Here is a 24,530-nt window from a genome sequence, read left to right on the forward strand (position 1 = left end):
GGCCAGCTCAGGCATGTTTGGTTGGCAGGCGCGTACTGATCATCCCCGGGTCTGGCCACCTCTTTGAACTAAATTGGTGTGAAATTAGGCTTGTGGTTGTCTTTCTTCTGGCCCCAAGTGCACTGTGGGCGGGGGGGGGGGGGGGGGGGGGATCAGTGAGCTGACGAGAAGGTTGTTTCTCACCTTGAGAGCGCCTCAGAAGAGAGGTGGTGGCTTCAGAGAGATTGAGGGTGAGAGGTCAGTGAAAGGAGCCGATCTTGAGAAAGTTGCAGAGACTATGTGGTCTCGGGAAGTGGGGGGCTCCGGATTTGCTGTGTACTCACAGCTGAGGAGATCCCAAATCCGGTCCCCTGTCCCCTTGCCAGTACGTGCTCCAAGCACTTTGTGGTCAAAAATCCACTGGCACAGCCACGGGGTTGCTGAGGGGGCTACAGTCAGAAGACCAGTGAAGGGACTACTCAAAAAAAAATCTCTTTTGAGAAGACTCTTTAAAGGAGGTCTAACATTTCTAGATGCTCCGAGGCTTCCCAATCCTTACTGAGTTAAAGTTGTGACTTCTTAACTTGTTGGGAACAAAACAGATACTTAAAAAAAAAAAAAGTTTCCCTAGCCGGCGTGGCAGCGCAGGTCCCAGCACTGAGGAGACAAAGGCAGATGTATCTCTGTGAGTTCAAGACCAGCCTGGTCTATAAAGCAAGGCTAGGACAGTCAAGGCTGTTACACAGAGAAACTCTGTCTGGAAAAACCTTTAAAAAAAAAAAAATCCCCCTGAGACAAATTGTGCAATTTGAAGCACAGACATTTCTTGAGAATCTATTCACTGTACTGTCAAAAGCTTGAAAGAAATTTCCCGGGTGATTTGTCCTTCTTGCTTACAAAGATTAATGCATAGCTCTGGACTTAATCGGTGGAGACAAGTTGGTTAGCAATCGAGCTAAATTTGAATTTCAAGTTGGACAAAATGATCAGCCCATATTTCACCTTACTTTAAAAAAAAAAAAAAAGACTTCTTTTTATCTTATTCGTATGGCTGTACCGTGCATGTATGTCTGTGTGCCATGTCTGTGCAATGCCCTTGGAAGCCAGAAATGGACAATGAATCCCCTGGAGCTGTGAACCTCCAAGTGTGCTGGGAAACAAAGCCAGATTTTCTGAAAGAGCAGCCAGTGCTCTTACCTGCTGAAGCCACGTCTCCAGTGCCAGCCTACAGTTTGTATTCAGATGAAAGTTTAGAATGCTCTCTTCTTTGTTGTACTAGACTCTGCATTTAAAAATGTTTCTTCAGGCAAAATAGGTATGCAGATTTTTTTTTTTTTTTTTTTTTTTTTTTTTTTTTTTTTGGTCTTCGGATTTCTGAAGTAAGCCATTTCTGATTGGTGCAGCCTAGCCAAGATTTCCAAGTTGTAGCTGCGCATTTCTGCTTCATAGGGTTAGGAAATTCAGCTAGGGTCTGGATTGTCAAATCACTATAAGCAAGTCAGAAAAATCTGAAGTTACGAAATAGGATGCTGAGTTAACTAGCCATAAATAAAACTAAAACTGCCCAAATGCTCACTCTATTTTTTTGCCAGGGTTCTCTGGTAGGAAGGAGAGAGTAGAGGGACAGATATAACCAGAAAAACCGAATGAAAGATTATCACAGATCCTTGATGAGAAGAGAAATAGACCTGAGGGGTCTGGGGTGTTCTTTGGGGTATGGGATGTCACACATCTGTGCTAATCATGAAAAAGCCAGTTGTGCCATGAGAGAGGGACTTTTATCAAATTCTCGATTTTACTTTCTTTGCCTAGAATGTACTTAGAATGTCAAAACCTTTATTGTATCAAGCAAATTAGAATTAATCAAAGAGTCATTTTAGTTACATTATTGTCTTAAGCAGGTAGATTTAAAAAAAAAAAAATCACAGACCATCTCTAGGCTAGTCTTGTCTGTGGCTAGCTTATTTAAGTTGTTGCTTCTAAATTTGAGATGCCAAGTTTTTGGGGATTTGTGATGCCAAGTTCATTGTCAACACTGTAGATGTTTAATCTGGATACATTGAATTTGGGTGGCTTTCCAAGGGCTCTGTTTGGCTTTTACCTTCGTGTCATACCTGGGATCGAAGTGTAAACTTCTAAAAGTACAAAGATTCTGCTCCATTTTGTTTTCATTTCCTGACCTGTGATCAGGTGTGTCTGTGAGGAGAGGAACAAATATTGTTTTATTATAGCCGTCAGTATGCTTTTACGGATACTCACTCACTCTCTCATGAGGATCCTATGGCGCTGCCATTATTCCTGTTTCACAGCTGGCACAACAGGCTGAGGGAGGAGACCTGTTTGCTTAGTAGCTTGTTCATTTACGACTTCAACACTGTTTCTCCATGCTCCTTTTTTTTACTATCAGAGTAAAATTAGTAAAGTCCATATCCTTTTAAAAAAAAATTCATTTCGAATGAGGGCCGCTTGGCTTCTCTTACCAAACCATGACCTGCCTGTGGTCCTCTATGTGCTCTCATAGTGACGCCAGGATTTGGCTTTTTGTAGATTTCTGTGCTAAAGTCCTCAAAGTTTTTTGTGCCACAGGCTCTTGGCAGTCAAGTGAAGGTTTCGTAAAAGTACACAAATAAAAACCAGATTATAAAATGCTATTGCCAAGATAATAAAAAGCTATAGTTGTGATAGTTTTTTTTTTTTCAAAACAGGGTTTTTCCTCTGTGTGTAGCCTTGACTGTCCTGGACTCACTCTGTAGACCAGGCTGGCCTCAAGCTCACAACAATCTACCTGCCTGTGCCTCCCGAGTGCTGGGATGAAAGGCGTGCGCCACGGCACCCAGTGCATTAACTGTTCCTCTATTGAATGCAGTAAAAAAGATTTAGAAGTACCTCCGTCTAACAATCAAAGCTGCAAAATAGTGACAAAGATAAGTTGCATTTTGAAACACTGAGATAATTATAATGTATTGAAGTCTAGCTCCAATGTCAACCGGGGAAAACTGAGGTGGGACATGAATCCTGTGGCTGGCTGGCTGGTGACTGTGTAGACTTTCTCTGAGGGTAACCTTCCAGGCCGGAACTCATAGTGAGCGGCAATAGCTTCCACTGACGGTGGCAAGCTGGGGCTAGAGCTGATGGCTCCTAGAGAAGTCTTCCACTGATAGTGGCAAGTATCTAAAAAAGAAAGAGAAAGAAGGAGAGGAAAGAACCATGCACACACACACACACACACACACACACACACACACACACACACACACACTAGACGAAGTAAAACAGACTCCAGATGGTAGGTTTCAACAAGCTTCTTCTTCTTTTTATTTTATTATTATTATTGTCATCATCATCTTATTTTCATCCTTATTTTTATTTTTATCCTCTTTCTTATCCTTCTTCTCACAGTTTATATACCCCAACAAAATCTTTCAAGCAGTACAAAAATCACAATGTGGTTACGTTCTATTTCTCTATAGATAAAGGATTACAATGGATATACGTAAGAAAATCATGTTCCTCAATACCTTCACATGATCAAATATTTTACATATTATGGATGAGGAACAAACATGAATAACAAGTTATTTCTAAGAACCCACATACATTTGTACATAGGCAACTTGTTACATATTAACAGAGATTAAGCAAGCAAAGTAATTTCTCAGCCAGCTTTTCTTTACTGGCAGGCTGCAATTTGCGGTTACAAAGAAGGAATCAATTATCTTAAGAAGTAATCTTATGAAGATCTTAAAGGAATCACAAATCTACACTCCTATATAAAAATAATCAGCCATTTCTACTTTAAGTCCTAAAGGTGCTCATCCACTCAATAATATGATTTATTAAATCATATCAGGAAGCTGAGGGCAGAAAAATAGAATAAGGAAATCAATCGTCATCTCAGTCACCAGCCCAGCTTGACAGAGTCACGTCAGCCAATGCTGCTATGGGCCATTGTTCATGCTTTGCCAACCTCAAAAAGTCTCTAGCTTTACTAATAAGAGTGTACTTTCTCTTAACTTTAATTGTCCCCTAAGATTTCCTATACCAGGGCCAACAGCAAAAACATCTTTACCTCACTTTGCTAAACAATCTATTTTTCTCTAAGATTTTCTACGTCAGAGCCCCTAGCAAAAACATCTTTACCTTGTTGAACAATCTATTTTTTCCAGATTCTTCCTAAGGGTAACGATCACTGTTAGCAATCTACATCTGCAGGTTGTTTTCAGAGATGGTGGTTAAATCATTAATCTGCTCCAGCAGCAATGCCTGAAAGAAATCAAGCATTGTTATTGAGTTTGCCAATGATACTGCCAAGTGAGGGACTGGGAGCCCCCTTTATAGAACTCACACAATTCACATATTAAGGGGATTGTGAGGACCACAAAGGTAACAAGCAGAGCTATGCTCCATAACAGCATGAAGTCCTCAGGACACAGAGTTCTTGGGGTTATGCCTCACCGAGACACACCCATCGTGGGTTTGCTAACTGTTGGACCACATTCCATGAGTTCTAGAGCTGTTTTCTGTTCCTCTTGCACGGATCCCAACAACTCCCCCTTTTAAATTTTGTAAAATGAAGTTTATTAGTTTCTCTCTGGACAGAGAAGAGGGCAATTTTTAGACACTGAAAAAATGGCTAGTAGAAGAAATAGGGTCTAGGATCTGGTGTAGTCTCTGACTGAGATATCGCAGAGGCTGTCAGGCTACAAAGCACATGTGACATCTCCCTTAGGATAGGTTCCTGTGACTGAGAAACAAAGATAAAGGTCTCAGGATGGAGATTCTAGAAAAACATTCTAGGGGATTTGGGTGAGGTCTGGCCCAAGAGAGCAAAGGTCACCAGATTATTAAGAATATCCACCCTCCGCCTGCTTGGAAAACAGTTCTTTGTTTCCCCGACAACCCTGCGTGATTAACACTCCAGGTCTCCAGGGCTTATCTGTGAGCACTGTGCCCACTACAAAAGTTACGTGTGTATATTTGTGTGGGATTGGTGTGTGCACAATCAAAGAGCAACTTAGGTTTCTCCTTCCACTCTGTGCATCCTTGGAATCCAGCTCAGGAGGTCAGGCCTTTCAACAGGCCCCTTTATCTGCGAGACAGCTCAGCATCCCTGGGGCTGAGATGCTAATCCAGACAGTCCATCCCCAGCAGCCACACTTTTGAACATCATGTGACAAAATTAGAGTCTTACAGAGAGATGTGCGTATCATTACTAGGTCAAAAGACAGTAAGCATTACACACTCCCAGAGACCCACATCAACCATCAGTATAAGTGCATTTTCTAAAACTTAACCAAGACACCACAAATCTGTCTTTTTGACTTGTACTCTATCTTTATGTTCCTCACCTGCCCGCCTCACCTTAAAACAAGAAACTAAAACTACTAAAACAACCCAATAAACACTAAATTGAGTTTTGAGAAAAGTAGTTAGGTTTTCTGGTCATCATGAGAGAAATATAGTTAAATTCGACTTTATCTCAGGACCTCTGGAAGAGCAGCCAGTGCTCTTAACCTCTGAGCCATCTCTCCAGGCCTTAAATTCAACTTTAAAACAAAATAAAAACAACTGGGCATGGTGGTGCATGCCTTTAATGCCAGCATTGGGATGCAGAGGCAGGTGGATCTCTGTGAATTCCAGGCCAGTCTGGTCTACAAAGTAAGTCCAGGACAGCCAGGGCTACACAGAGAAACCCTGTCTCAACAAAAACAAAAACAATAATAATAACAACAACAAACAAGTACCCGAGGTAAAAATTGCAGTCTGCCTAATGGATGGTAGTGACTCTTAAAACCAAATGTTCAGTCATTTTTGTTACCTTTCGTCTATGAAAGAAAAACATAAGAGCCATGGGCAATTTGCTGTATATTGTGAAGTTCTCATAATAAACCACTGGTGTGTGCATGCACAGTGCATGCGTGTGTGTGTGTGCATGTGTGTCTATGTGTGTGCGTGCGCATGTGTGTTTATTTATAGTTGTTTATTTATAGTTAACTACATAGAGTAAAGATGGTAGTAAGCCATAGTTAGAACCCCTGGGACAAGAAAGAACTTGACACTAATAACCAAAGAGAAAACAACCCAACTGAGACAAATCGGACCTCTTTAAACTTGGGTTTTGGGGGAGCCATGCCTGGAGACAGCTATTATGCCCCACCACCCTTTTTAAACAAGTTGTCCTTTGTTTAATTGTAAAATTGAAATGAGATTATATCTGTCTTGCATCCTGTCCATACCACACCCGTACACATTACTGATAGCATTCTTAACATTACATGTGTGAGTGACTCCCACATTAAATAACTCTCCTACCATCTGGGGAAGGGAAGGGCTGGCTTTAAGCCCAGTTACAGAGTCAGGCAGGAGTTGGAGCAACATGCCTGTATTTCAGCATTTGAAAGTCAGAGGCAGGAGGATCAAGACTGTTTAAATGACACCACCACACACACGAAAGAAAGAAAGAAAGAAAGAAAGAAAGAAAGAAAGAAAAAAGAAAGGTAAAAGTATAAAATCCAAATAAACCCAGATTTAATGGGGGGGACTCAAAGGCCCATGTGTTTTCCTGTGCAGAGATCCAGGCTGTTTTCTTTGAATCACCAGAGTTTCAAGCAGGTTTCTAGGGAGAAAGCACAGCTGCAATGTGGTTGGTGGGGTCCGCAGCAGTGGCAGCTTCAGTGAGAATGGCCCCTATTGTCTCATGAGTCTGAATGTTTGGCCCCCAGTTAGTGGAACTGTTTGGGCAGGCTTAGAGGTGTGGCCTTGTTGGTGGAGATGTGTCACTTGGGGAGGACTTTGAGGTTTAAAAAGCCTAGGCCATGCCCACTGCCTTTCTCTTGGTTTCTGACCATGGGTCAGGATGCAAAACTCTCAGCTTCTGCTCCAGTGCCATACCTGTGTGATCCCTGACGTGTCTAACCCTCTAAAGCTATAAGCTAAAGCCCAGCTAATTGCTTCTTTTATGGGGGTTGCCTGGGTCATTATGTGTCTTCAAAGCAATGGAGCAGTAACTAAGACAGAAACCTAATTTATTTCCAGTGAAAGCCCTTTCAATTTTTATCTTTTTATAGCTCCTTTGAAGGAGATGCTTTTACTTGCTAATTTTTTTCAACCACTACATTCATTTGTTGCCTTCTAAAGTCTGCTAAAGAGAATCACTGAACTGAAATGACACAAAACTGGGATATACTTCAAAACTCAGGCGCATTGGAAACAACCCTAAAATGATGATAGTCATTTTGTTTCATGATAACAAGCAGATGAAAAAGTTCACTCTATATAGAGATGCTCATGTTTATTTTGTTTGGGTTTTCATTTTTCTAAATCTAACTTTATTCTTGTGGCTGAATGCTGTGAGTGGGACTTAATAGACCGTCTTAGTAGAAGCTTGGAAGGCAATAGCACTGAGAGCAGTGTGGACTAGGTCTGCCCAGCTCAAGAAGCTTCAGAGGGGAGCAATATTAGCAACTGGACCAGAGACTGTTCTTGCGATATTTGGCAAAGTATAGTTGTTGCCTTTTCCCCAAGTCTTAAAAGTCTCCCTGAGGGCTGGGCATGGTGGCGCACGCCTTTGTTTCCAGCACTTGGGAGGCAGAGGCAGGCAGATCGCTGTGAGTTCGAGGCCAGACTGGTCTACAAAGTGAGTCTAGGATAGCCAAGGCTACACAGAGAAACCCTGTCTCAAAAAACCAAAAATAAACAAATAAATAAATAAAAATAAAAATCTTCCTGAGGCTAACTACATTTAATAGTATTGAACTAATTTTGTTAGCAGTGGAGATATCAAGAAAGTCTAATATTGACTCTGTCACATGATTATTGCTCTTTATAGTCTTATACAGAGCTACAATGCAATAGAGCATGTATATATGTGTGTGTGTATGTATGTATGTATGTATGTATGTATGTATGTATGTATGTATGTATACTTAGTAACACACACACCCACACCATAAAATTCAATGTTGGAGCCAAAGCTTGTGCTGAAAGAGATAAATAAAGGGCTGATGTGAAATGGAATAATGGGAGTGGTGGCCTTAAGAGAAGACCTCCAATAAGCTAAGCTTTCAACTTGTAAAAAGGAAAGCTTATACAGCAAAGGAGAACAGATGCATATGTAATTCAATCCAACCTAAGCAGGCAGTCGAACTTGGTAGCATCAGCCACATGGTTCTGCCTTTAGGGTCAGGAAGGAAACATGAGTAAACGTGTTCTGGAATCTTCCACAGCAGTTAAGGAAAGCTGTTGAGGCCAGGCCTGTGCTAGGGCCTCACAGTGATCTGCCTGTCTCTGCCTCCCAAGTGCTGGGATTAAAGGCATGTGCCACTACACCCGGCCCCACTCTCTGAAATTGTAAGCCCACTTTCTTCTATAAGTTGCCTTGGTCATGGTGTCTTTGTCTTTGTCTTTTTTTTTTTTTTTTTTTTTTTTGGTCATGGTGTCTTATCACAGGAATACAAAGGTAACTTAAGACATGACTCAGGGACGGGTGTGGTGGCACACACCTTTAACCCTAGCACTCTAGAGGCAGAGGCAGGCAGATCAACGTGAGTTTGAGGCCAGCCTGGTCTACAAAGTGAGTCCTGGACAGCCAAGGCTACACAGAGAAACCCTGTCTCAAAAGACCGGGACAGGGGAGGGGGGGAGAAAAGGATGCGGGCGGGGCTCATGCTTGGAATCTCAGAATGTGGGAGGTGGAGGCAAGAGGCTCAGGAGTTCAATGCAATTCTGGACTACATGGCATGTTCAAACCCAGCCTGGGTATTTTGCTTGATTTTTTTTTAGGGCAACAGAAGCAAGCGTGACGTATTTAAAGGGCGCTGGGGTGGCTCAGAAGGCAGAAGAAGAGCCAGTACAGCAAACAGGCAGGAACCAGGGCAGCACAGACCTTCTATTTTCTGACCTTGAATCTTGATGATGTTGCACACTGGCCAGGATGAGTCTGCATTCAGATTTCCAATGCCTAAGAGAATGTGAAATGTCCACCTGGTCAGATGTCTCCAGCTCTGTCTCCCCTACCTCTCCTCCCCCTCCTCCCCCTCCTCCTCTTCCTCCTCCTCCTCCTCTTCCTCCTATCTCCTCTCCCCATCTCTCTCCTCCTCCTTCTCTCTCTTCTCTTCCTCTCCTTTTCTTCCCCTGCCCCCTCCATTTTCTGTCATCTCTCTTTCTCTTCTCCTCCTTCCCTCCTTCCCTCCCTCCCTCCCTCCCTCCCTTTCTCCTTCCTACATTGGGGTCTAATGTATCCCTTTTATAGCTCAGGATGCCGTTGACGTTGTAACCGTCTTTGCCTGCACCTCTCTAGAGCTGAAATCACAGGCATGCCCCATCATGCCCAGGTCATGCAGAACTAGGCAAGCCCTTTACCAGCAGCTCCCTCCCAGCCTAGATCTCTACTCTTTGAAAGGAAGTCCTTTGGGGGCCAAGCAATCCCCCAGCAAGAAACTGTCAACAGGAATGCCTTGTCATCCAGCTGGGCTAGCGGAAGAAACATAGCTATAACAGCCTTCAAGGCTGATCTATTGCGTTTCACCATGGCCAACAGTTATGAAACAAGTAATCTGCAATGCCGACTACATTGTATTCCAGAAGAGTTACAACCCTAAGGGTTTGGTGATAAGGGGCTGCTCAGGGAAGGGAGGCTGAAGGACACAATCTAGAAAGCACAGGCAGCCTGCTTGCCAGAAACGTTGAGGGCTCTCCACGAGAGTGCATAAAGACCACACACCAGGGACCAGCAAGATGGCCTAGGGAGTAGCGGTGCTTCCGAAGGGTCTGGCAGCCTCAGATGAATCCATAGAACTCAGACAATAGAAGAGGAGAACTAAGCCAGGCATGGTGGCGCACACCTTTAATCCCAGCACTTGGGAGGCAGAGGCAGACGGATCACTGTGAGTTCGAGGCCAGTCTGGTCTACAGAGTGAGTTCCAGGACAGTCAATGATACACAGAGAAACCCTGTCTCAAAAAACAAAACACAAACAAAGAACTAACTCCTGCCAGTTGTCCTCTGCCCTCCCCACATGCTTGCCCCTCCTTTCCCCCACGCACGCACACAAATAAATAAATGTCATTCAAAACAAAACAAAACCACATGCCGTGTACTTGACCCGGTGGAGCTATACCCCGTGTCTCAACGCCCGCAAATGCAGCGAATCCTAACAAGCAAAGAGCAGAGATGCTGCCTGAGCTCTGAAGCCCCTGTGAGACCCTGAGAGTCAAACCAGAGGCACAAGACACCGCCCAAATTCACAGCCCAGAATCCCAACAGCTTCCTAAAACCCAGAAGGCCCTCACTCAAACTAGCAGCGGCAGCCTGCCGCACCTCCACCCCCACCCTCACCCCCACCCCATCACCCGATCCTGTGGGCTTCAACTCTTATTTTCTTTCTTTCTTCCTTCCATTTTTCTCTTTTCAGGGGTAGTGATGCGGGAGGAAACAGGGTAGAGGGATTTTGTTTTGTTTTGTTTTGTTTTGAAACAGAGTATCACATCCCAAACTGGCCTCAAACTTGTGTACCTGGGGATGGTTGGCTTTCCCAGTGCTAGGGAAGGAACCCAGGGCTTCATGGATGCTAAGGCAAGCACTCTACCAACTGAGCCATATTCCCCAGCCCCGCCCAATCCAGGCCTTTAGATCTCAGACCCCAGCCTGATCTATCCTAGGAGGACTTTCTAATTTGCCATATCCTTTTGTGTTGTTGGGGTGAGGAGGGGGCGGGTGCTATTGTTTATCTTGCATAGGTCAGGCTAGCTTTGAATTCGGCTAAATTGCCAAGGAGACACTGAAGTCTTGATCCTCCTGCCTCCCAGTCATGGGACTACAAGTGTTTGCTCCCATGTGAGTGTTTTCCATAATTTTTTTTTTTTTTTTTTAGTTTTTTCGAGACAGGGTTTCTCTGTGTAGCCTTGGCCATCCTGGACTCACTTTGTAGACCAGGCTGGCCTCGAACTCACAGCGATCCGCCTGCCTCTGCCTCCCGAGTGCTGGGATTAAAGGCGTGCGCCACCACGGCCGGCTCATAATTTCTTTTTATTTTAAATTTTCTTTCTCTGTCTCTGTCTCTCTCCCTGTCTCTGTCTGTCTGTCTCTGTCTCTCTCCCTCCCTGTCTGACTGTCTCTTCTCTCTCTCTCTCTCTCTCTCTCTCTCTCTCTCTCTCTCTCTCTCTCTCTCTCTCCCCCCCCCCCATGTGGTTGCAGTATGATATGGCACATATGAAGACAGTCATGTTCAGGTTATTGTGTAGTGGCAAACAGTGTGCCCGTGACACCACATGGCAGTGCTTTGATACAGCTGAGCCCATGCTGTCTGGGAAACAGCACATGTCCAAAGCATCGTGACCAGGGTGCCACATGGCCGTGCTGAGATACAGCAGACATGCAAATAGTTCAGCCCAGGCCACCACAAAGTGGCATAGGGACACAGTATGCGCACAAACAAGTGGGAGCTACTAGGCAGGCACATAAACAGGCATGCTCATGCGGCCACATGTTGGCACCGGGCACAACAGGTATGTGGACAGTGAGGACTCCGGCTGCCACAGGGCAAGGCTGGGTGCTGGAGGCTGGTTGATGCTAATTACTGCTTGCTGTCTCTGTGCCCCACCTGTACCTTGCTAAGAGCCTAACCTGTTTGACCAATAAAAGGCTATCACACCTGGGCAGGGCAAATGAGATAGGTGTGGCTAAGGTTCCTGAGCTTGAGGAGAGAGAGAGAATCTTGGGAAGAAGAGAGACCTGAGGAGAGAGAGAGAGAGAAGGCTGCCATGGGTTAGGTGGAGGAGAAGCACATGGCTGGCATGGATGGAGGCTTCAGCCCAGATGAAGAGCATTAGGAAGTATTTGGGATTATGGGTGGGAGGTAGCTTGATAGAAGTTATTAGAAGCAGATGGCATGGGATTGGGACAGGTATAGGATACCTGCCCCACTATGGGAGGTAGTTTAGGGAATTAATGTCTGCCCTGCCCCAGGTTAACTAAGGCTATTTTAAAATATAACAGGTGTGTGTGTCTTGATTGATTGATTGCTAGCAGGTTAGGAAATACTGCCATAATAATAATTATAGGCCTCATAATAAACATTATTAGGCCATACTGGTAAAAATAACCACAACAGCTGGGACATGGCACATGTGCAAATAAGAGTGCCCAGGCACCATATTGAGGACCCTGGGAAACAACAAGCATGTATGGGGACACTGCATGTGTGGACAGGCCTGACTGCACCATATGGCAGCACTTGGACACAGCAGAGGAACAAGCAGGTATGCTAGGCCACGGTGTGATGACACCGGGACATGACAGATGCATGGGTAGGTACTCCATACCGATGTGTGGTAGTGCTGGGACTCAGCAAGCATGCAGCTAGGTGTGCCTGAACGGCTATGGCACAGGTCACGGCAGGCATGAAAGTGTGCCCATGTCACCATCAGGCAGTGCTGAGACATGACAGGTATGCCGACAGATGTGTCCTCACTGCCACATGGTGGTACCGGGACATTGCAGGCATGCAAAGAGATGTACTTGTGCTTCCATTCTGTGTCCTTGGAACATGGTACACATGCAAACAGAATTGCCTAGACAACCACGGTTTGTCACTGGGACACATCAGGTGTGCACACATGCCTGGTCAGGCCACCCAAATCAGTGCTAGGGCCTGGAAGGTATACAAACATATGTACCATCACAAACATATGTACCATATGTGCTGGGGCACAGCAAGGATGAGAACAGGCATGCCAGTGCCACCACTGTGACACCAGTGCAAAAAGGCATGCTTGTCCTACCACATGGCAGCACTGGGGCACAGCAGGTGTGCAAACAGGCGGGCTCATGCTGCCATGTAGTGCTGCAAGATGGCACAAGTGTGAGCAGGTGTGCCTGTGCCAAAAGCACTGGGACATTGCAGGGTGTGAATAGGTTGGTGTGCATTGCCAGATAGTGGTGCCGGGACATAAAACAGCTGCCACGTGGTGTGTACTGGAACACAGCAGGTGTTTAAAGAGGTGAATCCAAACAGCACATAACAATGCTGGGACAGGGTAGGGGTACAAACAAACATACCCAGGCTTCCACATCTCAAAGCTGGGACATGGCATGGTTGCAAACAGGTGTGACCATACCATCATATAGTGACAATGTCTGCAACACCACTTGGTGACATTGGACATAGCTAAAGTGCAAGCAGGCATGCCTGTGCCATCTTGTGGTGGCATTGGAACATGGCAGGCACCTAAACAGGTGTGCCATCATCACCACATGGTGGTGTTGGGATGTTCAGGTGTGTGAATAGGGGTGCTTGCACTGCTGGAGCGGTCGAAGGCTGGCACTTCCGGATAGCTTCTGAGCTCAGTATACAGCAACGGCACTCCCTTTCTAAGTGGGGTTTTGTCTTCTGTCTACCTGAATATTAGACATCTTAAGGAGCACCACAAAGCCCTCAGGGGAAGATTACAGGTCCAGCCCTTTCCTGATAGAACCTGTTCATCAAGCACCTAAGGATTCCTGGAAATACCACAGGAGATCTAGCCTTCAACAAATGACTTTTTAAAAAAAGATTTATTTATTATGTATACAGTAGTCTGCCCAAATGCAGGCCTACCCACCACAAGAAGGCACCAAATCTCATTACAGATGGTTTGTGAGCCACCATGTGGTTGTTGGGAATTGAACTCAGGACCTTCAGAGGAACAGAAGGTGCTCTTAACCTCTTGAGCCATCTCTCCAGCCCTCAATAAATGACTTTTAATCGTATCAGGAAGATCTTCCCCCACCTGTTGAATCTAAGTGATGCACAAATAAAAAGTAGAGGACTATCAAAGTCCAGGTATACAAAAAAGCGACTTTATTCACCAAGAGGGAACCGATTTCTAGCTAGCTAGGACAGTAACAGGCTCAGGAGGTACTGCAGCTCCAAAGGGAGAGAGTTTCTTTTAAATCGAAGCCACAACCAGGTGTTCAGGGGTGGATTGAAAGGATTAAGTAAGCACACAGTCATTCTTTCTTTGAAATGACAGGCCCCTTCTTCAGTAAAGGGCCTGTTCCAGGTAAGGGGAGTTTTATGATGGCAGGAGGTTTACATAGGCTCAATGTGAAACAGCAGAGCTATCTCTTCCTGTTGCCTGTTGAAGGCCATTTGGTCTTTCCTGCAATCAGGGAGAATCTAAAGACAAGAGGGATGGCAGGAATCTAGGGCACAGGGCACTCAGCAGATGTTCCAGACATGCCTGTGCCATCTTGTGGTAGCACTGGGACATGGCAGAAGTGCAAACAGACATGCCTGTGCCATTTTGGCAGAGCCACAGAGCCATGCTGGGGTGGAGGGGCCCTTCACCTCCCATAGGATAATTAAGTTCCGTGTTCTCCTTGTGATAGGATCCCTGCTACTACACATAAACAAAGTACTGTGACACTGCACGTAAATCAAGTATCCCTAGAACCCTAGCACCCTAGCCCCAGTGAATCAGACACATTCACCCTCACATCCCCCCCACTGGCCAAGGTTTATAAATCCTTGATTCACGAAAATAAAGGCTGGCTTGCTCTCTCGTGCTCACAATATTCTTCCATCATGACCAGCTGAGACTCCATTTATTCTCAGGAAGGGAGGGCTCCCCTCCTTCCTGAAGAATGGCTCATGGATGCCTGGGGTAGCGATGGAAGAACTGCCTTGGAAGCCACTGCCAGGCCTGTGTCTCTCTGGATCTGCCTTCCAGCTAGTTTCAGGCATGCTGGCTTCAGGCGTCTGCTGACATCCTCTACCGTGCTTAGTACGGCAGCTTAACCAAGGGGCACTTTGGTGTCGCCCCAGGTCTTTGAAATGCCTGAGTTTCCACTGCCATCTGATACCAGCAATTTCATTCTAAAGGTGCTAACCTAAAGCACTCAGTGGAAAACGCTCTCCACAGCCCAGTGTATTCATAGGCCTCGGCCTGAGAGCTCTTAGCCATCCCTGAGAGGAGAAATGGGACTTTTGATCTTGAGGTCCGTCTGTTGCTGTCTAGAGGCAAGCAAGCACAAGGACTGGCCCACCAGAAGCTGAACCTGGGCCCCTGGGACACTCAACAACAGTGCAGCAGTGTTGGCCCATGGCTAATGCACCAACAGGCGTTCCCATGCTGCCATGCATTATCACTGAGACACAGCAGGCACACACACTGGCATGCCCACACCAGCAGGGGTCAGTGCCAGGACACAGAAGACCCAGGAAACAGCATGCCCATGTCACCACAAGGCAGTAGTGGTGACTCAAACAGGAGGGCACACACAACAACATAGTGACACTGGGGCATAGCAGGTGTGAGGGTGGGTGTAACACACTGCCACACAACACATCCCTTGTATAAATGGGCACACCTGTGCTTCCAGGTTGCTGGGACACAGTAGTGCAAACAGGAGTGCCCACTCTGCCACATGGTAGAATGCATTTGCAAGGCACTGCGGGCGGGCAAACTGATGTGCTTGTGCCACCAAGTTGGTAATGCTAAAACATAGTGAGTCTATGCCACAACATGCCAGCACTGGGACACATCCCACAGCAGGCATATGATCAGATTGGCCCTTGCCACCAGCTGGTGTCACTGGGATGCAGTGTGTATATGCCCCTGGCAGCACTGGAAGATGGTAGGCATAAAGATAGTGGCATGTGACATGGCAGGTGTGCCAGGCATGCTGGTACATGAAATGTGTGCGAACAGGTGCTGTGCCAGCACCTTGTATTGCTGTAACATGGAAGGTGTGCCGTGTGGTGGTGCCGGAACACAGGGGGCAGGAACAATGTTAGGCATGTGAACATGAAGTCTGAGCCTCTATCTAGCATCACTTAGACAGGAAGTACACAAAGAGGTGTGTGCTTGTGCTGCCATGTGCTGGTACTGGGACACGAACAGGCCTTCCTACAAAAGCCACATGGAGTTGCTAGGCCACAGCAAGAGCATGAACAAGCATGCCGGCACTGAGACAGAGCAGGTGTTCTGTACCACCTGGGGCCCAGTATGAGCACAAACAGGCATGACCATGCCACCTGGTGGCAGCACTGGGACATAGCAGGTGTGCAAATAGACCCGTGCTCCAGCACATGGCGTTGGGATGTGGCAGGAGAGCCAAAAGGTGTACCTATGCTTCCACATGGCTCCTCTGAGATGGCACATGTGTGAACAAGTAAGCCTGTGCCATCATTTGCCAGTGCTAGGAATGCCATGTGTACATTCATGCCAGTCCTGTGAAGTGGTGGAACTGGGACACGGCAGGCACGAACTGCCATTCCTATGCCACCATGTAATTGTGCTGGACATGGGAGGTGTGCAAACAGGCCTGCACATTCCACCGTGTGGCCGTGTTGGGACAGGAAATATGTGAGCCACCATGCCGTGCCACCACATTGCATTGGTGGGGCACAACAGGTATGTAAACTGGTATGTGTGCACTGTCAAGTGGTGTGACTGAGCCCAGCAGGCAGGCAAAGCAGGCACCAGGTGGTGGCGGTGGACACAGCAGACATCGAAATAGGTGTGCCTACACCACCACATGTCGGTGGTAGGACATGGCATGTACACATACAAGCATGCCAGCATCACCATGTGGCAGCGCTGGGACACAGCAGGCACACAAATAGGCACGCTTGTGCTGTCCGGTGGTGGGACTACAGTACAGGATACGGAAAACATGAAAAAGGTATACTTATGTTATCCTGTGGCAGTGCTGAGAAGTGTCAAGAGTGCAAACAGGTGTGCTGAACTCCACATAGTGGCACTGGGACACGACAAGGGAATGAACAGGCATGCCAGGCTACCACCTGGCAGGATTGGGACACAGACAACAGGAAAACATGCGTGCCCATGGTGCCACCCTGTGGAGGCAGTACGACATACAGGTGTACTCACTCTGCCATACGGTGTTGCTTGAACACAGAAGCCATGCAATCAGGCATGCCTATGCCACCAAGTGGCATCATTGGGACACAGTAGGCACATGAACAAGGTGTGTCCACACTGCCATCTGGTGGTATATGGACAGGGCAGACATGCAAACAAGCTTGCCTGCATAGCCATGTGACATCCCTTAGACACAGCAGGTGTGCAAATAGGCGTACCCATATTGTGACACAGTAGCATTGCAGGGACACTGTAGAACACTGTCTGTACTGCCACATTTTGCAGTACTGCAGATTTTGACATAACCTGCTTGTACAACAGGTATTCCACTGCCAACATGTGCAAACAAGAGCACCTGTATCACCAGGTGATGATACTGGGAGGCAAAAGGTGTGCCACAGGTGGCAGGCCTGAAACACAGCAGGAATACAAACAGGTGTGTCCACACCACTACATAAAGGTGCTGGACACGGAAGTATGCAATCAGGCGTGCCTGGACCACCACGTGGCGGTGCTGGGACACATCATGCACCTGAACAGATGTGTCTGTGCCACAACGTGGTGACACTGGGACATAGCAGGCACTAACAGCCATATCTGTTCTATCACATGGTGGCACTGGACACAGAGGGCATGCAAATGTAGCGATGCTGGGGCACAGTAAGCACGCAAACTGGTGTGCCTGAGTCACCACATTGCAACTTTGGAATACAGCAGGCATGCAAACGGGCAAGCCTGCACTACAACATGCCAGAACTAGGACACAGTATGCATGAAGATAGGTGTACCCAGGCCACCAGGTGGCAGTGTTGTCTCTGCTGCCATAGCACGATGCCGGAGAGTGTCTCACATGTGAACCCATGTGGCAACGTTACCAGTGGCATGATGCTGCGGCAAAGGCAGAGATCATATGTGGTTAAGCATGCCAGTGCGGCTACAGCATGGCACATCTTAAGTATGGTCATGTATGCACACATCACCCAGCATGGTGCTTCAGCACAGCTCATATGTGATCATCGCGTGCCAAGGCTGCACAGCATGGAGTTATGGCATGTCTCATGTGTGCACAGGCATATACAAGCCACCAATGCACAGCACTGTGGCACAGCTCATGTGTGATGTGAGTGTGAGAATAGATGCCACTATGGCTTGATACCGTAACATGTCTTCCTTGTGAACACATGTGCCTATAAGTGACATGGCATGGTGCTACAACACGACTCATATGTGAACATGTGAACACATGGGCCAACATGACCCAGCTCCCGTGTGAACACTCACCCCCACTCTGCTGTAGCATGGTCATAGGATACTCATCTGTGAACAGGTTGCCACACCACAATGGTATGGCACTGCAGTACAGGCTTGCATGTGAACATGTGTGCCTATACACATGAAAACACACTCCCACACTGCCTTGGCAGGGTGCCATATGTAAGTATTCCTGTAATGTGCCACAGCACTATGGTGCAGCATCATTAGCATGTTTGATTGCACCCAATCCATTACATGGCACTATACCATGGTGGTGGGCATACATATTCACATGTGAGTCATAACATGGCCCTGGGCCACAACAACAATGGCAAGCGTGTTCTCACATGATTCCTGACATAGTTCTATGCCATGGCAATGTGGGAACACGTGTTCACATGTGACCCATGCTGTGGTGCTATACTTGATGGCATGCCAAGCCAGTGTAGGCATGCATATTCACACACAAGTCATGTGGCAGTGCCATGCCATGTCTATGTGAACACACGTGTTTACATGAGAGCCATGGCATGGCACTGTGCCATCAAAGCATGGTCACATGAATTCATACATGAACCCTACCATGCTGTGAATGCATGAACAGGTGTCTTTACACAGGGTCTGGGCCAACATGCTATATTGCACTGCTCTTGGACCCTTTTGTTAAGGTCGAAGTCTGGCATCGCAGGAAAGGCCCTGAGCTCAGTGCTAAATGACAGACTCCCTTCCTCAGCTGGGGTCCCTCCTCTCTGCCTGATCTTGGGAACCCCAGATCCTCTAAGGAGAGCCCTCTAGCCCTCAGGGAGATTATAGGCCCAACTCTCCCCTAAAAACCCCATTCAAGCTGGGCATGGTGGCACACGCCTTTAAGCAGAGGCAGGCAGATCGCTGTGAGTTCGAGGCCAGCCTGGTCTACAAAGTGAGTCCAGAACAGCCAAGACTACACAGAGAAACCCTGTCTCAAAAAAAAAAAAATAAAAAATACACATACATACATATATGCATACATACATAAATGGATGGAGACATGGCTCAGTGGTTAAGAGCACTGGCTGCTTTTCGAGAGGACCTGAGTTCAATTCCCAACACCCAACATGGCAACTCACAACTGCCTGTAACTCTAGTTCTAGTGGATTGAACACCCTCAAACAGACACACATGTGGGCAAAACACAAAAGCATATAAAAATAAAATTTAAAAAGTATTTACAAAAGAAATAAAGAAAGAAACCTGTTCAGTGTTCACCTGGGGATTCCTGGAAATACCCTCCCCATGCTAACGAGATGTCTTGGTACCTTAGCTTTTAGCCAATGATCTTTCTCCATGCCTCTAAACTGTGCCTGGTGATCTCCCTCACCCCCCCCCCCCCCTGCGCTGCCCATAGGATAGTCAAGTACTGCGCCCGCCCTGCTTCTTATGACAGGACTGTGCTGAGGTGTGTAAATGAAGTATCCCTGGCACTCTTACCACCAGCAAGTCTAACACATTTACCCCCGAAACCACTCCCACTGCCCAAGGTTTATAAATCCCTGCTTACATGCAGTAAAGAGGCCAGCGCCATTTACTTCATCAAAGACCAGCTGAGACTCCTCATTTACTCTGGGGAAGGAAGGGCTCCCTCTTCCCTGAAGAATTCACTGCTGGACCCAAGCTTGACGTCCAGTCAGGCAGCCACAGCTGAACTTCCTCAGCCTCCACTGAAGCTCTCCACTGCTTGTCTGCCAGAGCGTGTTGCTGGCTGCCGAGAGCTTCGCCACCATTCATCCTGCGGGGCGGGGCGGGGCGAGGGCAGGGGAGTGTGTGTGTGGGGGGGGGTGTTGAGGAGCAGGGGCGGCAGGGGTGGTTCACAAAGTCAGGCTGGGTGCTCTGTTGCTCTGTTGCCACCTGGTTCAGTCTCAAAGCTTTGAGCTCCAGAACCTGCCCGTTTTATTGTTTTTTGATTTTTGTTTTATTTTGGTTTGGTTTGGTTTGGTTTTTCAAGACGGGGTTTTTCTGTGCAACAGCTCTAGCTGTCCTGGAACTCTCTCTGTAGACCAGGCTGGCCTCGAACTCACAGAGATCTTCCTGCCTCTGCCTCCCAAGAGCTAGGATTAAAGGTGTGCGCCACTACCACCCGGTTTAGTCCTCCAAGTATTAGAGCTCAGCAAAACAGACCCTCTCAGACAATCTTTGGTGAAACAGCTTGTGCCGGTTTACTCGAGGTGGACAGGAACTATACAAACCTTGGGCAGTGGAAGGGTTTTTTAGGGTGAACGCATTTCATCGGTTGTGGCTGGGATGCTGGAGATGCTCTGTTTGCACCCAGGTGCCTGGCTGCGTGACTGCCTGTGACTACCTTGAGAATTGCAGGGTTGGGGGTCTCCAGGCTATGTGTGCCAGAGCTTGCAGGCACGGAATCAGGGAGGGAGCCATGCAGTTTCTACCGGTCTCAGGTTTGAGATTTTGAGGATTTGGACACATCTCTGACCTCACTCTATACCCGTGCCTGTTTTCCTTGGTTACACAGCCTATGGTAGGTACCCCACACATGATTGGCTGGGCTCTCTCCCATTGATCACTAATTGATCACCCTTACAGCTGGATCTCACGGAGGTATTTTCTTTTCTTTTCTTTTCTTTCTTTCTTTCTTTCTTTCTTTCTTTTGTGTGTGTGTGTGTGTGTGTGTGTGTGTGTGTGTTTCGAGACAAGGTTTCTCTGTGTAGCCTTGGCTGTCCTGGACTCACTTTGTAGACCAGGCTGGCCTCGAACTCACAGTGATCCGCTTGCCTCTGCCTCCCGAGTGCTGGAATTAAAGGCGTTGTGCCACCACTCCCGGCTCATGGAGGTATTTTCTAAACTAAGGCTCCTTCCTCTCTGATGACTCTAGATTAAGTCAAGTTGACACACAAAACCAGCAAGTTCACATGGGATTGTGGCGTGGCTCCTATGTGAACTTGTGTGCCTATGTGAGGTAGTTTTTGTCAACTTGACACACGTTATAGTCATATGAGGGGAGGGGTCCTCAAAAGGGAAATTGCCCCTGTAAGATTAGGCTATAGGCAAGCCTGTAGGGAATTTTTCCTAATTAGTGGTGTGGGATGGCCCAGCCCACTGTGTTTTGTGCCACCATTGGGCTGGTAGTCCAGAGTGCTATTTAAAAAAAAAAAAAAGGCAGGCTGAGAAAGCCTTGAGGAAGAAGACAGTAGGCAGCAGTCATCTGCAGCCTCTATGTCTGCTCCTGCCTCTAAGTTCCTACCCAGTTTGAGTTCCTGCCATAACTGCTTTCGATGATGACCTGTTAGACGGAGATGTGAGTGAAGACATTTGTCCACGCCACCGTGGGATGGCACCACAAGAGGGCTAGCTTGCAATCAAACACGACAGTCTTGCCATAGTATAGCACTGTAGCACTGTTTACCTGTGAAAAAAATATTTGTTCCCACACTGCCTCAACACAGCACTGTGACAGGGCTACATCGCCATGCACCCCCACAGGATTCTGGGTTCTGAATTTTGGGGGGCGTGGGGTGGTTTGGTTTTGAGATAGGGTTTCTCTGTGTCACCCTAGCCATCTTGGAACTTGCTCTGTCAACGAGGCTAGCCTCAAACTCAGAGATCCACCTGCCTCTGCCTCTGTCTCCACTTGGGATCTGAATTGTTATGTCACATGCCTAATCGGCTTCTGAGATGACCAGACACAGAGTTGGCATTTGTGACAAGTGCCCATAAACCCACCCATATAACTGGGCTCAGAATCAGCGTGAGAGCAAACATGTTCTTATACTGCCCCATGTGGCCAGGCTTGGAACTGACATGTGTGAACATGGCAGTACACTCCCCCTAACAAGTCTGTGTTTGGAGTTGGCATGTGTGTGAACACTACTAAATACCACTATATGTGACCCAGCTCACAGGGGACAGGAATCAGAAATGGAACATGGGCCAAAATGCCCATGGAAACCAGGCTTGGGAGTGACATGTTAGCCAACATTTCCATATGCCCTACCATGCGACCAGGCTCAGAGTTGACATATGTGCCAACATGCTCATTCACCACCCTTAAATGACTGGACAGGGTGTGGAATGTGGCCAACATTCCTGGACACTCCTCCAATGTGATTGGGCTTGGAAACGGCATGTGAGTAAGCAGGATCCTATACCCATCACATAGGACTTTGTTCACAAATGAAATGTCTAACAGCTCTAATACATACCCCGTATCATGGGACTCCTACACACACACACACACACACACACACACACACACACACACACACACGCTCACACACATGCTCACACATATGCACATACATGTATGCATGCACACACGTGCACACACGCACATGCACACACACTCACACATGTGACATACATGTACACACACGCTCACACACTCACACACATACACATGCACATGTGTACACTATAAAAATTAATATGTTAGAGGAAAAATGAGAAGAATGAAAAGACTGTACCTGGTGGCTCCTGTCTATCATTCTGACCCTTGAGAGGCTGAGATTAAAGATGAAAAGACATGAAAAGATTCCTGCAAGTGTGAGAGCACCTTGGACTATATATTGAATTCCAAACTAGTTTGAGCTACAGTTAGACTCTTTTTAAAAGAGGAGGAGGAAGAGAAAGAGGAGTGGGAGGAGGAGAAGGAAAAGGAAAAAGAAAGGGGAAGGAGAAGAAGAAGAATCAGAAGAAGAAGAAGAAGAAGAAGAAGAAGAAGAAGAAGAAGAAGAAGAAGAAGAAGAAGAAGAAGAGGAAGAAGAGGAAGAAAAAGAAGCAGCAATAGGAGAAGTGGCACATGCCTGTAATCCCAGAACTCTGGAGGAGAGACAGGCAGATCTCTGTGAGTTCAAGGCCAGCTGGTCTACAAAGTGAGTCCAGGGCAGCCAGGGTTACACAGGGAAATGGTGTCTCAAAAAGAAAAACCAAGAAAACAAAACATAAGAATAAGGGGGCTGGAGAGATGGCTCAGAGGTTAAGAGCAGAGGTCCTGCTCTTCCAGAGGGCCTGAGTTCAATTCCCAGCAACTACATGGTGGCTCACAACCATCTGTAATGTGATCTAATGCCCTCTTCTGGCATGAAGGTGTACATGCAAGCACAGCACTCGTGTACATTAAAAAAAAAAAAAAAAGAATAAGAAGAAACCTGAAATGATGACAATCTAAAAAATGTGGTAGAAAATTATTACAGGTCCCCCTCCCCCTCTCTCTTTCATACACACACACACACACACACACACACACACACACACACATACATGTAGGCCTATTTGCATGCCTTCTGTGTCCAGTGCCACCATGTGATAGAACAGGGATAGCTGTTAGTGCCTGCCATGTCCCAGTGTCACCAGGCTGTGGCACAGGCACATCTGTTCGGGTGCATGATGTGTCCCAGCACCGCCACGTGGTGGTCCAGGCACGCCTGATTGCATACTTCCGTGTCCAGCACCTTTATGTAGTGGTGTGGACACACCTGTTTGTATTCCTGCTGTGTTTCAGGCCTGCCACCTGTGGCACACCTTTTGCCTCCCAGTATCATCACCTGGTGATACAGGTGCTCTTGTTTGCACATGTTGGCAGTGGAATACCTGTTGTACAAGCAGGTTATGTCAAAATCTGCAGTACTGCAAAATGTGGCAGTACAGACAGCGTGTGTGTATTGGTTTTTCAAGACAGGGTTTCTCTGTGTAGCCCTAGCTGTCTTGGAACTCTCTCCAAAGACCAGATTGGTCTTGAACTCAGAGATCCCCTTGCTTCTGCCTCCCAAGTGCTTGGATTAAAAGAGTGAACCACAATCAGCCAGCTGTAGGTCATATATGTAATAAAGAACTTATTGGGGGGCTGTTGGAAATAGCTCTGTGATTAGGGACATTTGTTGCTCTCCCAGAGGGTCTGGATTAGCACTCACGTGGGGGCTAACAGCCTGTAACTACAGTTCCAGAAGATCTGACACACTCGTCAGGCCTCAATGAGTTCTACAATCACATGATGCACATACATACATACACACACATACATACATATATACGCACACACACATACATACGCACACACACATACATACACACACACACACACACAACATAACTGTCTCTGCCATAAAAAGCTACAGTGTTTGCATATGTGTGTAGTATGTGTGCAGGCAGATAAAGCTGGGTGAACATCCAAGTATGAGAGACCTCAGCCTATTTATTCAGCCTTTGAGCAATTCCAGAAAAGGGACAACAGGAAGAAAGGCATAGAAGGCTGGGGCTGTCGCTTACTTACTTGGCAGAATGCTTACTTAGCATACGGGAGGCTTTGGGTTCTAGCCCTAGAAGGCATGGTGGCCCACATCGGTAATCCCAGCACTGTAAAGGAAGAGGCACGAAGGTCAGAAGTTCAAAGTCATCTGTAGCAAATTCCAAGTCAGTCTAAGCTCCACAAGACCCTGTCTCAAA

This window comes from Acomys russatus, chromosome 11 (assembly GCF_903995435.1).
Source record: "Acomys russatus chromosome 11, mAcoRus1.1, whole genome shotgun sequence".
NCBI lineage: Eukaryota > Metazoa > Chordata > Mammalia > Rodentia > Muridae > Acomys > Acomys russatus.